The sequence below is a fragment of the Sus scrofa genome, chromosome 4 (assembly GCF_000003025.6).
Source record: "Sus scrofa isolate TJ Tabasco breed Duroc chromosome 4, Sscrofa11.1, whole genome shotgun sequence".
Lineage (NCBI taxonomy): Eukaryota > Metazoa > Chordata > Mammalia > Artiodactyla > Suidae > Sus > Sus scrofa.
In genome coordinates this window covers 5063240-5076874 of record NC_010446.5, presented here as the reverse complement: position 1 = coordinate 5076874, position 13635 = coordinate 5063240, and positions in this window count along the sequence as shown.

The following is a 13635-nucleotide window of genomic DNA, read 5'->3' as shown; positions in this document are numbered from 1 at the left end:
TTCTGAAGTTTACTGTGTCCCCTCTAAGTCCTTCCACTTACCCTTGGATTGTCCCTTTTATCCTCTAGTTTGAGTACTCTGGAGAAGAATTTAGAAATGATTCTCTCCACAAAATTGCATTTCTGGGGGTGACTTCTCCCTGGCTGTTCCCTCTCAACCCCTCACCCCCACCTACCACTTCTAGTCCCCCGAAGCCGCCTTTGAAAACACACCTCTGACCCCTTTGATGACGGGGTTCGCTTGCCTTCCCTTTGCTCAGCCTCCTTCTTTCAAACACACACCCAGACAAAAGCTGTAAAGGGATTCCAAAACACCTGTTCACACGATAACATCTCACATCTAAGGAACACACCGTCTACACATAAATAATTCAAACCCCATATCTGAGGCCTCAGAAGAAATTAGGTTCAGGCCCAACACGCAAGGGCTTAAAATTTTTGGTAGAACACAGGGGCCAGTCAGATTTTGTGAACTTTCTCTGCATTTGTGTTGTCATTCTGAGCACAGCCCTGGAAAGGCTGACCCAGGACGGCAAATGACTAAGCCGCACCGGTCCCTGGGCAAATCCACTGCTCCCTCCAGAGGTGAGAGATGCGAATGAGAAAACCGATAAAACGAAGCAAAATAAAATAAAATAAAAATTGGCAGCCTTTCATGATTTACAGTCACTGTCTTTGGCGTAGTAAAAACCTCATCACATGGGTTACTCTCTCACTGCGTTCGCCGCCGGAGTCCACTAGAACAGTCTAATTTACACTGCAGTGTAATTCATCTGTTTTATTAAGGTTGTTCTTGTATTTATGTTAGAAGTAAAAGCGGCCTCTGGCTCCGTGTTATACAGTCATTCTGGGAAAATGCCACAGGGCACAGCAGTTAATAAACCTGGGAACTAGATTCTAGCCCCCATATTGTTGACATCTGACAAGTTTACTGTGGAGGTAGTTAGGGTGATGCAGGATCTTATAAAAATAGACTTAGCGTCATCATTTACAGGCCCATTCCAAAATAACAGCGGACCCCACTTATGGAGGTGGTTAAAGGGTTTTTTGCATAGACTTTGTTGAAACTGTTAGCATTTAATCTTTTCCCCCAACTCCTTCCCAGGAAAACCTCCCGAGGGTTAGCTTGCCCTGGTGGCAAGAAAGTTACCTCATCAAAACCTGATGATGAATTAGAGAGTGGGAGATGGCATGGTGAAGGCATGCCTCAATTCCAGCAAGATTAGAAATTTCCATAAAAATCTACTTTAGTCACTGAGAAGGCCTTGGTTCTGCGGAGCGCAGGGTGGCCAGCTCTCCTCTGTAAATAAATAACCAGCAGCGAGAGCGAACGAGCCACCGTCTGTGCCACTCCCTCAGCGATGCTCACGGACAAGGCATCCTTTATTGCAGGATGCTGGTCACTCCCCAAGTGCCTACCAGCAACTGTGCTTCCAAGAACTCATTATTTGCACTGGTACACGGATTAAAAAAAAAATCCTCTTCTCTGGAAGGAAAAGAGAAGGACGTGTGGCACAGAGAAACCTAATGCCACTTATAATGCATAAGATGGGGGAGAGGCAGGAGAAACAGGGGAGCAGGTAATTACTGAAAAAAGAACCCAAAGGTGGTTTTCAGCCTCATATTCCCTGCCTGGTGGAAAGAACATGGACTTCGGTGTAAAACTGACTTGCACTTGGATGCAGGTATAAAAACTCACCTCCTGGGAAGATAGGCGTTGGAACAATGCTTGGTATGCAATAGGTACTCAATGCCAGTTGTCGCGGTAGTGCCATCCAGGACCATCTAAGGACCCAGCGCAAGGCCTGCCCTGTTGTTGATAACGGTCAATGTTTGTAGAGTGAGTGAACGAACTTTCTCAGCATGACTTTATCAGGACATTCAAATGAACTTCAGGGCATCGAGGGAGGAGAAGACGTCAGCAAAGATCTGGAGCACCCGGACCTGGGCGATGACGCAGACGCCCGCGTTCTGTCCAGACCGCGAAAGGAGACCCACGTTCTAGTGTTAAATCTCCCCCTTCTGTTACTTGACTGTCAACCGCTCTGACTGTCTGGGCCTCTATCTCTTCATCTTTGAATAAGGATGTAGGGTGGCAAGACTGGCATTATTCCCTCTAAAACTGAACGTCTGCGGCTCAACCTTTACTGAAATGCCCAACATTTCAAATTTGGGAAGAATCAGAAGGGAAATGGCTTTATTTCAATCTGCCCAAACTTTTAAAGAACTCTTTCTTTATCATAACCCGTATCAGCCATGTCCAACAAGTTGTCAGTTCTCGCAGGTTCACGAGCATGGCTCAGAGTCTCCCGCTCCTCTCATTTCCTAACGCTGCTTCTTTGGTTCAGTCCCACACTGTTTCTCGCCAGGGTTGCTGCAGAGATTCTTTAAATTGATTCTCAGCCTCTCATTTCACCTTCTTCTAACTCATCCCCTGCATTTTCTGCAGTCCAGATAACTCAAGCCGTGTTTACATAAACTTACAGTTTTGGTAATGCCTCATCTGACTGTGCTTTAATTTACTGAACAAATGTTTTCTACCTATCTGGCCTTGAGAAAATCATTAATCTTCTCTCTCTACATGTCAGTTTTAACATCTGTCAAATGAGGAAAATAATGAAAATATCCATGTCATTGGGTCGTTGTGATTTTTAAATGTGTTAATGTATGAAAGGTGCTTAAAACAGTGTCTGGCTGATAGTAACCACTCGAGGTGATAGTTATTTCTGTTACCAGGTATGATCATTCGTATAATCTAGCCAAGCAGAGACCCTCTCATGCTTTTTGTATTTGATGCTCCTTCTGCCTGAATCTTTCTTTTTTCCCAGATATCTCCATGTTACTTTCCTTGTCTTCATCTGGGCCTCTGTTCAGACAGCATCTCCAAAGAAATCCCTTGGCTTTCCCATGGGAAATAGTGTTTTGTCACTTCTGTCTTCTTATTGAGCTTAGATGACGTTATCGCTTATTATTTGTTAAGCTTATGTTGACCTTATATTTTATCACTTATTGAGCTTAGATTGTGTTATCATTTATTATTTATGATCTAACTTCTTTGGGTTTTTTTTTTCTTTTTAGGCCTGCAAGTGCAGCATATGGAAGTTCCCAAGCTAGGGGTTGAATCGCAGCTACAGCTGCCAGCCCACACCACAACCACAGCAATGCCAGATCCAAGCCAAATCTTCGACCTACACCACAACTCCTGGCACCCCTGGATCCTTTAACTCACTGAGCAAGGTCAGGGATGGCCTCTGGACACTAGTTGGGTTCATTACTTCTAAGCCACGATGGGAACTCCCTCACTTCTTTTGTTTTGGCTGCACAGTGCAGTGGCCTGATGTGGGATCTCAGTTCCCAGACCAGGGAGCGAACCCAGGCTGTAGCAGTGAAGGGGCAGAGTCCTAACCACTAGGGCACCAGGGAACTCCCTTATTTATGATCTAACTTTTTTTTTTTTTTTTGGCTTTTTAGGGCTGAACCCACGGCATATGGAAGTTCCCAGGCTAGGGATTGAAGCAGAGCTACAGCTGCCTGTCTACACCACAGCCACAGCAATGTGGGTTCTGAACCACGTCTGCGAACTACACTACAGCTCACGGCAATCCTGGATCCTTAACCCACTGAACAAGGCCAGAGATCAAACCCCCATACTCATGGATATTAGTCAGATTTGTCTCCGCTGAGCCACAATGGGAACTCCATATATATATATATATGTATATATATACACACACACACACACATGTATATATACACATATGTATATATACACACATATATATATATGGAGATATTTCGCTTGTTCATATCTATATACTCACAACAAAGAGAAGTGCTTGACACATAAATGCTCAATAAATATTAGGTGAGTAAATGAAAGAATTGAATATTCAAATGATTATTTGATTATGAGTGTAGAAAATGCCTTCAAAAGAACAAAATGAGCCACTAGCCTTTAGTAAAAGCCAAGACAGGAAAGACCCCTCCACATGCGCTGGTGTCTACCTTCCCTGTACAAGCTGGTCATGTTGCTGTCCCTCAGAAATGCGTTAAGAAAATCTTAGCACTTGCCACAAGGAGCTCCAAGTAGCTCTCCAACTGGCTTATGAAATTCAGTGGGACTTTGAGCTATTTCTCTATGTCGATATGAACTGTGTTTCTGTGTATACCCAGAGGAGCGTCTGGAATTATGAGAAATTGGATTTTTATCCTGAAATGGTGTGTCGTCTTCAAATTTGATAACCCTTGGCTTCCATGCCTTCTCCCAAGTTAGTGTCTTTTATAATTTTTGCGTGCCTTGGCCTTAAAGGCACAAACAACTTTGCTGTTTGTTGATGGTCGTAGCAGGTGTTCTACTTCTCCTAAATCATTCAAAAAAAGAAGCTAATCAGCATCACACATTTGAAGTGTAAAAGAAAAAAGCGTCAAAGTTGATGTCCATGCATTTGGCCCAAACACTTCTGAAGCACTGTGTGGTTTTTAAAAAATAAGGTGGCTTCATTTACAAGAGTATTGTTAGTGATATTAAGAGGAAATGATTAACACATAATAATGAATAGATAATTTTTAACAGCCAAAAATTATCGAATGCGTACATGGACTCAAAATACTGAAATGTGATGTGGTTTAAATAGGCATTGATTCTGGAGTATAGAGAGCGGGATTTCGTTCTAAACTCTGTCACCATGCAATTTATCTCCTGCTCGAGCAAGGTATTTACTCTCTTAAAATTTCTGTGTTTTTATTGGAAAAACAAAGGAGTTGGACTAGGTGACATTGAAGGTCCTTTCTCATTACACCACCCCGTGATTCTAGGCTGAATCCACTCATATACATCATTTTCAAAATGATTAAATGGCAAAACGCAAGCAAAGGAACACTTTTAGGTTGAACACATCCAGACTTCTACATTTTAAAGGAAAGCACAGAGCTTGTGTTTCCAGGGGTCACGAAGTCAAGCCTGCTCCGTGACGGTGTGCTTTGTTAAGGCACAGGTACCCTCTCTGGGAGTCCCCGCTTGGAACTGTATCTAAGTCTAATTAAATCCCTTTGTGTGAACCTTAAATACACTTAATTAAAACAGGTAGACTTGGGATGATTAATTTCAAAAGTAAGTAGGTTAAAGGGCAGGCTCATTTCTTCTGCTAATTAGTTGAAGGATGATCCTCCTTGCCAAGAGGCCAAAAGGCAGGAGATTCATTTCTTCAATTCAAATCTGTTTTTAAATGTCTTTTCAAAGCCTTTAGGCTTTAGAATTTGAGTTTTATAAAATCTGAATGTCAAGGATTATTTCTCCTTATTTTATACTTAGTTAAACCCAAAGCAGGACTCACTTGAGATTCAAGGATTATAGAGAAGCCAATGGTCGGTGAATCCAGACCCACAGACAGCCTAAACCAGCCACGTGGTAACTTTATTATCACTCCATCACTCTTGAGAGACAGGCTTAACTTCATCTATTATGAAAGGTTTTCAGAAACTGTGACTTGCTCATTAAATATTTGATTCTTTGAAACACTCAGCTTGGCAGATTTTCCCCGTACTGCAGCCATAGCCGTCCTTGTGGTATTTAAAAGGGCTTCCAATCAAGAGTTCGGGGTCTGGCTTGGCGGAAGTGGCTGAGGGAGGCGTCGTCTCTGGTATCTTGGGAGGGAATCCCCTGAAGGGGTCGTCACCGTCTTCACTGGGCCTCCTACTGTGACGAAAACGTGGTGATCACCCTGGACAGAAAACAAACAAGTGTGGCAGAGCAAATGCATGATGCGCCGGGCTGATGGCAAGCACGGTCTGGATCCACATTCGTCTGCTTTAAATGCTTCTTTTTTCTTTTGCTGTTGAGCACATGTCGTAATGAAGACTCCTTGTGACATGCAGAAAATGTCCCCCTCTTCTTAAAACTACCCCGTGGAGGACCGCACAGTGTTCTCTATGAAATTTCACTGGTGTAGAACATGCTTGCTGTGACTCTGGGGAAGGTTAAAGGGTCCCTGCAGAGACGCCTGGGGTGTCGGAAGACCCAGGGATGTCGACGTTTTGTGCAGAAGAACAGAGCTGCTCTCCTTTCAGCATTTACTGATCAAGTGAGCAGTGTGAAATCAGTCCACTTTCTTTCCATTTCCTCCCTATTACCGTGGATTTGTGTGTGTGTGTGTGTGTGTCCGAACCCACAGCATATAGAAATCTCTGGGCCAGGGATTGAATCCTAGCCTTGGCTACAACCCACATCACAGCTGTGGCAATGCCACATCCTTTTACCTACTGTGCTGCACCAGGGATCAGACCCGCACCTCCTCAGAGACCCAAGCCACTGCAGTCAGACTCTTAACCCACTGAACCACAGCAGGAAGTCCCTAGAATGGTTTTAATGTATCTTCAACCATAGTGTTTCTACAACTGGTGTAGTAAGCAGAGATCTCTGAAGTTCAGCATGGTTTCGAATTTTAATGCATTGATGAGCTAAGAAACAATTACTCAAAAGAGTTTTCCTTACTTATTTTTCAAGCAGTTATTGGGCACTAACTATGGGACAGTCACAGTTCCAGATCCTGAAGAGGTAAACTGCCCTATGGAGCTTGAGTTTCATGGCAAGAGACAAAGAGAGACAGAGAGAGACACAGAGAGGGGAGACTCAAATAGAGGGTGATGGTGGAAGAGGGAAAAACCAGACGGCCAGCCGTAAGTGGACACCCACACTGGCCACACCTCCAGTGTGAGGAGAGCTCACCTCCTCTCCCCGAGTGAGAGGTCATTCTTCCTCCAGGAGGAGGATCAAGGAAGAAGCCTGAGAAAGGCATCATCTTCCCTCCTCAGCCTGCCCGCTTCCCACGGGAATGACTGGACAGGATCACCTCCAGTATGGACTCAACCCCCCTTTGCCTGTGTCCTCACCACGTGTGCAGAGAACGTGTTCTCAGTGTCCCCTCCAAGTAGATACCTTCTTTTTTTATGTACTTTTTTTTTTCTTTTTAGGGTCACACCCACAGCATATGGAGGTTTCCAGCTAGAGGTTGAATCAGAGCTTCAGCTGACCGCCTACCTGCAGCCACAGGAATGTGGGATCCGAGCCACATCTGTGACCTACACCACAGCTCATGGCAATGCTGGATCCTTAACCCACTGAGCGAGGCCGGGGATTGAGCCTGTGTCCTCATGGATAAGTTCCCACTGAGCTGCAATGGGAACCCCAAGAATATACCTTCTAATACTTACTATTAAACATGAATTGGGATTTAGAAATGCCAATTTATAATTTACATAGCAAATGTAATATGTGATGCACATCACGTTAGCTGGTGCCACTTGGCGTCATTGTGACTGATTGAGATTTCCCAGCTGGAGCTGTTGACGCAAAACTGCATCTTAACGCACGTCTGTGCTGATCCACAGATTAGGTCTGTAACACAGGACACAATGGCGTGTGGTTGAAATACGCATATCCATCATTTTATTAGTCTGGGTTCAGCAAGAAAAAGCTCTATTTTTGGAGCAGTGAGATATTCCATCGACAGAGGAGTTGGAGAAGCAGAGTTCAGGGACGCCTCTGCTGGCCTGGAGACACCTATTCATTGATGAGGAAATGCATCAGTTGCAGGACCCAGTGCACTCAGAGTCCCGGACACAACACGCCAGTTCTCAGAAGCACATCTGGAAGCTGGGAAGCCAGGGCCACTGGCTGCCAGTGTCTTCACGTTGCTGCTGCCAGAGAGTGATGGCTTGGCTTTCCTTCTACCACTCTCATCTCACCAAACTGCTTTTATTTTGTAATTTTTAAGACATTTATTTATTTATTTATTTATTGCTTTTTCAGCCATACCCGCATTGTAGGGAAGTTCCTGAGCCAGGGATCCGTAACCCAATAGGCCAGGCCTGCGATCAAACCAGCAATGCTGCAGGGACTGTGCCACAGCGGCGCTCCCTGAACTGCTTTTAATTAGAAGAATCCAAACCAAACCTCTGTTTGGAGGAGGCCAAGAAAATGTATTTTCCAAGATATATGCATATATATAGACATACACATATACTATGTATATATGATATACATGCATATATACATATGTACAGTATGTATGTGACATATATACAGAATCTATATGTATGTATACATGTGTATTTACACATATGCACACACAGATCATCGTCCCTTGGCATTCCGGGGTGGTTTGTTCCAGGCCTAGTTTTAAAAGTTAACCAACGTATAAGTGGTTGGTTTGGTTCTGCTGTCATTTTGCCAAAAGAACCGAAGGCTCTGGAATTTGAATAACCCACTGAATGTAAAAACGTTGTCTGGCTAAGCTGATGCTGATATTAAGGTCACCTGATCTACGCGTCTTCTCCCTGCTCTGCCGATACCACTGATGCGAGCTGATTGTGTGCTTAATTGATCAAAGGGAAAGTCAGCTCAGTGGAGAGCATTTTGGAGATCAGTTAGGGGTGCGGGAGATTAGTAACTGGATTAGAAATTGTATTGATTGGTTGTGAAAAGACGTCTCCATACATTAGAGCCTGAATAGTAAAAGCTCTGATCGCGCCAGGCCTTAAACAAGATAGGGGACAAAGGAGCTGAACTGAACTTCCGCTATAAAGCATCTGAGGGGGTTAAGGTTCTTAGGATGTTAAGACCACAGGATGAAAATCTTGGAAAGATTGAAGCCTAACGCAGAGATGGAGTGGTCATTTCCGGGGTAGGTTCTCTACCCAATCTTTTAGGCAGGAACGTCTGTGTACAGGCAGCCCTCTGTATCTGTCAGTTCCACATCCAGGGTTGGTTGGTTGAATCCACAGATGGGGGACTGCGGATACAGAGGGCCCCCGTACCACTCCATTTTATATAAGGGACTTGAGCAGCCTCAGATTTTGATACTCACAGGTCGAGGGGTTAGGGTAGGGGGCAGGGTAGGGGGTGTCCTGAAACCGATCCCCTGCAGATGCCAGCAGACCCCTGTACCATAATCCGCTCACTTAAGCACAGACAGCTGTGGGACATGGCAGACAGCACTGCAGCATCTTACAAAGGCATTCACATGCTGGCAAGAGACAGTGTCGTTCGTTCCATCGGCAGCATGTGACGAGCAATGACGAAGCTGTCTCAGAAGGAAAGGTGTTGAGGAGAGCGAAGGATTCCCACAGCAATTAATGAGGATGGCATTTCCTTTTTCTGATTATAGCATTTGTCTGCTGTTTGCCTGAGGAACTAAGATATTTCTGATGCCCAGTTTTAGCTGGGGAACTCCTCACAAGTAACTGGCAAAATAAAGTGTTATTTTTCAGGTATTCTAATTAATACTTCTTAAACAGCAAGTTGTTTACTTTGAAATTCTTGATGCATATAAACATATGCATATACATGGATCCAGATTTGCCACTAGAACTAAGCTGTTATTAAGCAAGCATATAACACGAATATACATGCATGCGCAATATATATGTACAGCTATATATTTATACATATATCTTGATATTCATTATTATAAATATGTATATGGATATATGTCATGCAAATGACCAGTCCTAATGACAGCATTTCCAGGTACATTAAGTGAGCCGCCTAGGAAGTGGGTCCTTCTGCTCCAGTGCAGTCTACAGGTGATTAGAGCCCTAGCCAACCACTGAACAGCCACCTCCTGAGACCTTGATGCTGACACCAATCAGCTATGCTACTCTCCGGTTTCTGGTCCAGAAAACCTGCATGAGATGATCAATGCTTTTGAGCCACTAGTTTGGGGGTTATTTGTTGTACCTTAACAGACAAGTACTGCAAGATTCTAAAATACAATGTATAGTTTTATTCTGTTTTAGAGAACCATAGTGCAATGCCGTACATTTTTGTAAATCAACTTTATTGATGTGTAATTTATATACAACAAACCACACATATTGTAAGTGCACCTGAGTCTTGAAAAATGGATATAGTAACTGCCACCAAGATACAGAACCTTCTCATCACTCAGTAAGTTTACCTGGTGTCCATTTTCACCCCAGCCCCAACTCCAGGTTGATTTACATTCTCTCACTGGAGAAGAGATTTTAATTCTCTAGATTTTCATATAAATGTAATCATCGAAGATGCACTATTTTTCTTTTTGTCTTTTTGGGGCCGCTCCCATGGCATATGGAGGTTCCCAGGCCAGGGGTCTAATAGCTGCTGGCCTGCGCAAGAGCCACAGCAACGCCAGATCTGAGCCGTGTCTGTGACCTACACCACAGCTCACGGCAATGCCGGATCCTTAACCCACTGAGCAAGGCCAGGGATCGAACCTGCAACCTCATGGTTCGTAGTAGATTTGTTTCCGCTGTACCATGACAGGAACTCTGAAGATGCACTATTTTTATATGTGCCATTTGCTCATAATTATCTCTTTGAGCCTCATCCATGTTGCAGGTCTATCAGTAGCTCCTTTATTTTATTGGCAAATAATATTCTATTGTATAGACATACCCCACTTATTTTTTCAGCTTTATTGAGATAAAATTGACATATACAATTATAAGATACTTTAAATGTACATTGCGGTAATTTTATCATTGCATAGGCACTCCCCCTTTATTTATATAACTTCTTAATGACATCTGTGCATTTTCCAGGTTTTGGTTAATGTATGTGAAGCAGCCATGGAAATCCATATACAAGTCTTGTGTAGATATGTATTTTTATTTATCATGTGTACGGTACCTAGGAGTGAAACTGCTGGTTTGTGTGGTTGGTAAATGCTTACCTTTAAAAGAAAATGCCAAACTATTATCCAAAATTATATCATTTTGCATTCCCTCCAGCCATGCATGTTTTTCCACATTTTCCCCAACACTTTGTACTGTTTTTTTAATTTAATTTTTTTAATTTTTAATTTTTTTAAAGTTTATCCATTCTAATGGGTGTGTAGCTGTACCTCATTATGGCTTTAATTTGCATTTCCAGTGACTAGTGAAGTTGAGCATCTTCTCATATATTTGGTGTCCATTTGCTTCACTTAAGTATAAACTGACTCTTCAAATACTTTTCACTTTTAGTGGGTTGTTGGTCTTTTTTTTTGTCTTTTTAAGGCCACACCCGCAACATATAGAAGTTCCCAGGCTAGGGGTCCAATCGGAGCTGTAGCTGTAGGCCTACACCACAACCACAGCAATGCAGGATCTGAGCCATGTCTGCAACCTACACCACAGCTCACAGCAATGCCAGATCCTTAAACCACTGAGCGAGGCCAGGGATCGAACCTGCATCCTCATGGGTGCTAGTTGGGTTCATTAACTGTCAGGAACTCCAGTTGTCTGTTTTTCTATTGAAGAATTGTGAAAGTTCTTTATACGTTGTGGATACAAGTCCTTTGTCAAATATATGTATTGTGAATAATTTCTCAGTCTCTGACTTGATAGTTCTTTTCCTAATGATGTCGTTTGATGGGGTTGACAATATTAATTTTTATGTGGTCTAATTTATCCTTGGTTATTTTATGTTTATTGCATTCTATATCCCATCTAAAAATCTTTACCTACTCTAACATTGCAAAGATATTGTCCTGAGTTTCCTTCCAAAAGCTTTATATGTTTATTTTCATGCATACTACAGAAATGAATCAGTCATAATAGCTACAACTTTAAAAAGGGGAGAGAGAAAGAATAGGTCATGTATTAGCTGGGAAAGTCATTTAATATTCTGAGAGGGAGACAATTCATGTGTATAAATGAGAGTATAATATTATCTACACCTGCTTTGAAGAGTTTTAGGGAAATTCAACAGTATGCAGAATGTGCAAGTTTTGGTAATTTAAAATGACTATACATGGATGAAATTGCAATCAGCAGTATTGATAACCAGAATGTGGTTTTGACTAATTACAGCATAAAACACTATTTCTCCCTGTGGCCACTTCTGTCTTCTCTTCTCTCTTGACTATATATGTGCCCCATCCTTTACTATCTGGTTCTTAATTAACCAAGTAAAGAATATGAGATAACGAGCTTCTGGATCACACACATTGGTTGTATATACCACACAGTCATAAGAAAGTCAGCAGTCATTTCTTGTATCATCCTTGGGTATGAGACCTATAGTGGGTAATATGCCTTAATATTTTAAGTGCACTCTAGAAGCAAATGCAAAAAATTACGTGACATGATTTCAAAATAAAGAAAACTCAAAAATTTAAGTGACCTTTCATGATGTGTTAGTGCTGAAAAATGGAAGGAGATGATTCTGTCTCAGAGAGTCAAAGAGTAAGACTTCAGAACTTGAGCTTTGGAATAACATCTTCTTTCTACTCCTGGATTTATACTCATGCTTCTCAAATCTTTCCCATTTTCCTATTCTTTGAAAGACTATTCTCAAGGCAAATTTTACCTGTTTATCAAATTTATTAAATTTTTAAGACTTTATCAAGAAAATGAAATTCTTCTTCAAAATCTTACTATAACTCTGTTCTTCTCATTCTGCCCTTTAATCACCTTACCAGATATTCCTTATGGGGAAATGAAAAGTTAATAGTTCTCCACGGCTTCATGAAGTCTTTCATATATTCTAGACTCTCTGATGGATTTCAATTAAATGTTGAAAAATTGAGTAAACTAAAGTAGCTAGATTCCAACGAATCTTTCACCAATTCATTCACTAAAAATAAAAGAGTCACTGAACATTAAAAAAAATCAATAAAAAATAAAAACTCTGTTTCAGTTTAGCACTCGGTTTGAGTTTCTCCTGACAACATTGAATCTGTAATTAATTTTAAAAATGCCAAAGCTGTAGTAAAATGTTCTTTGTCTATTTTGCGCTTACGTCTTAATACACTATATCTCTTCTGCAGCTCCATAGAGTTGAGGCTTCCTTTGATCAGACTTCCATGGAAATGTATCTTAAGTAACCATAACTCTAGTTTCTTGGCCAGCTCCCTAATTACTGCAACTAACTTAGCTCTCCGTTTCCCTTTTTTTTTTTTTTAATGTTACACTCCATTAGGAAAAGAGATCATATTTTCTGAACTGATGAAATTAAACTTGCCCATATTTTCCCAGTCATCATAATTTTTACAAAGAGCTCATCTAATCAATTTTTGGCAAGAGAATGACAATACTACACTAGATAGTGCCATTAAGATGAAATAGTCATGCTGTTGAATTAGAGATACTTAAATTAGGTAGACTAAAATTTAGTTTGCCTTTTATTGTCCTCATTCTTCTAAGCCTTAAATACATGTTTTGCAAGGCTGGTCATTTAACTTCTATCCATATTTCTCCCAAAGCAGAAAAGAAATGTCATTTCCCAGGCTTTTGCAAACAGTGATGTTACATGGAAATTGAATTTACAAGCTTAATGTTAGATTGCCAAAAGATGAAAGGCAACTCTCTACTTATTAAAAATTATTCTTGCATGTCCTAATTCTCTCCTCCCCATTAAGCTTCTCCTGCTTCTCCTCAACCCTGCTAAGTACCTCTGGAGCATTCTTAGTCCCTGAACCAGTCTCCAAACTGGGCTGATCTGCCTGTGTTAGTCTCCTGTTGCTGCTCTAAGAAATTATCACGAGCTTAATAGTATACACATGCATTGTCTTACAGATCTGGGGGTCAGAAGACTGACACATATCTACAGGAGTAAAATCAGGGTTTTACCAGAAGTGCATTCCTTCTGGAGGCTCTAGGGCAGATTCTGTTC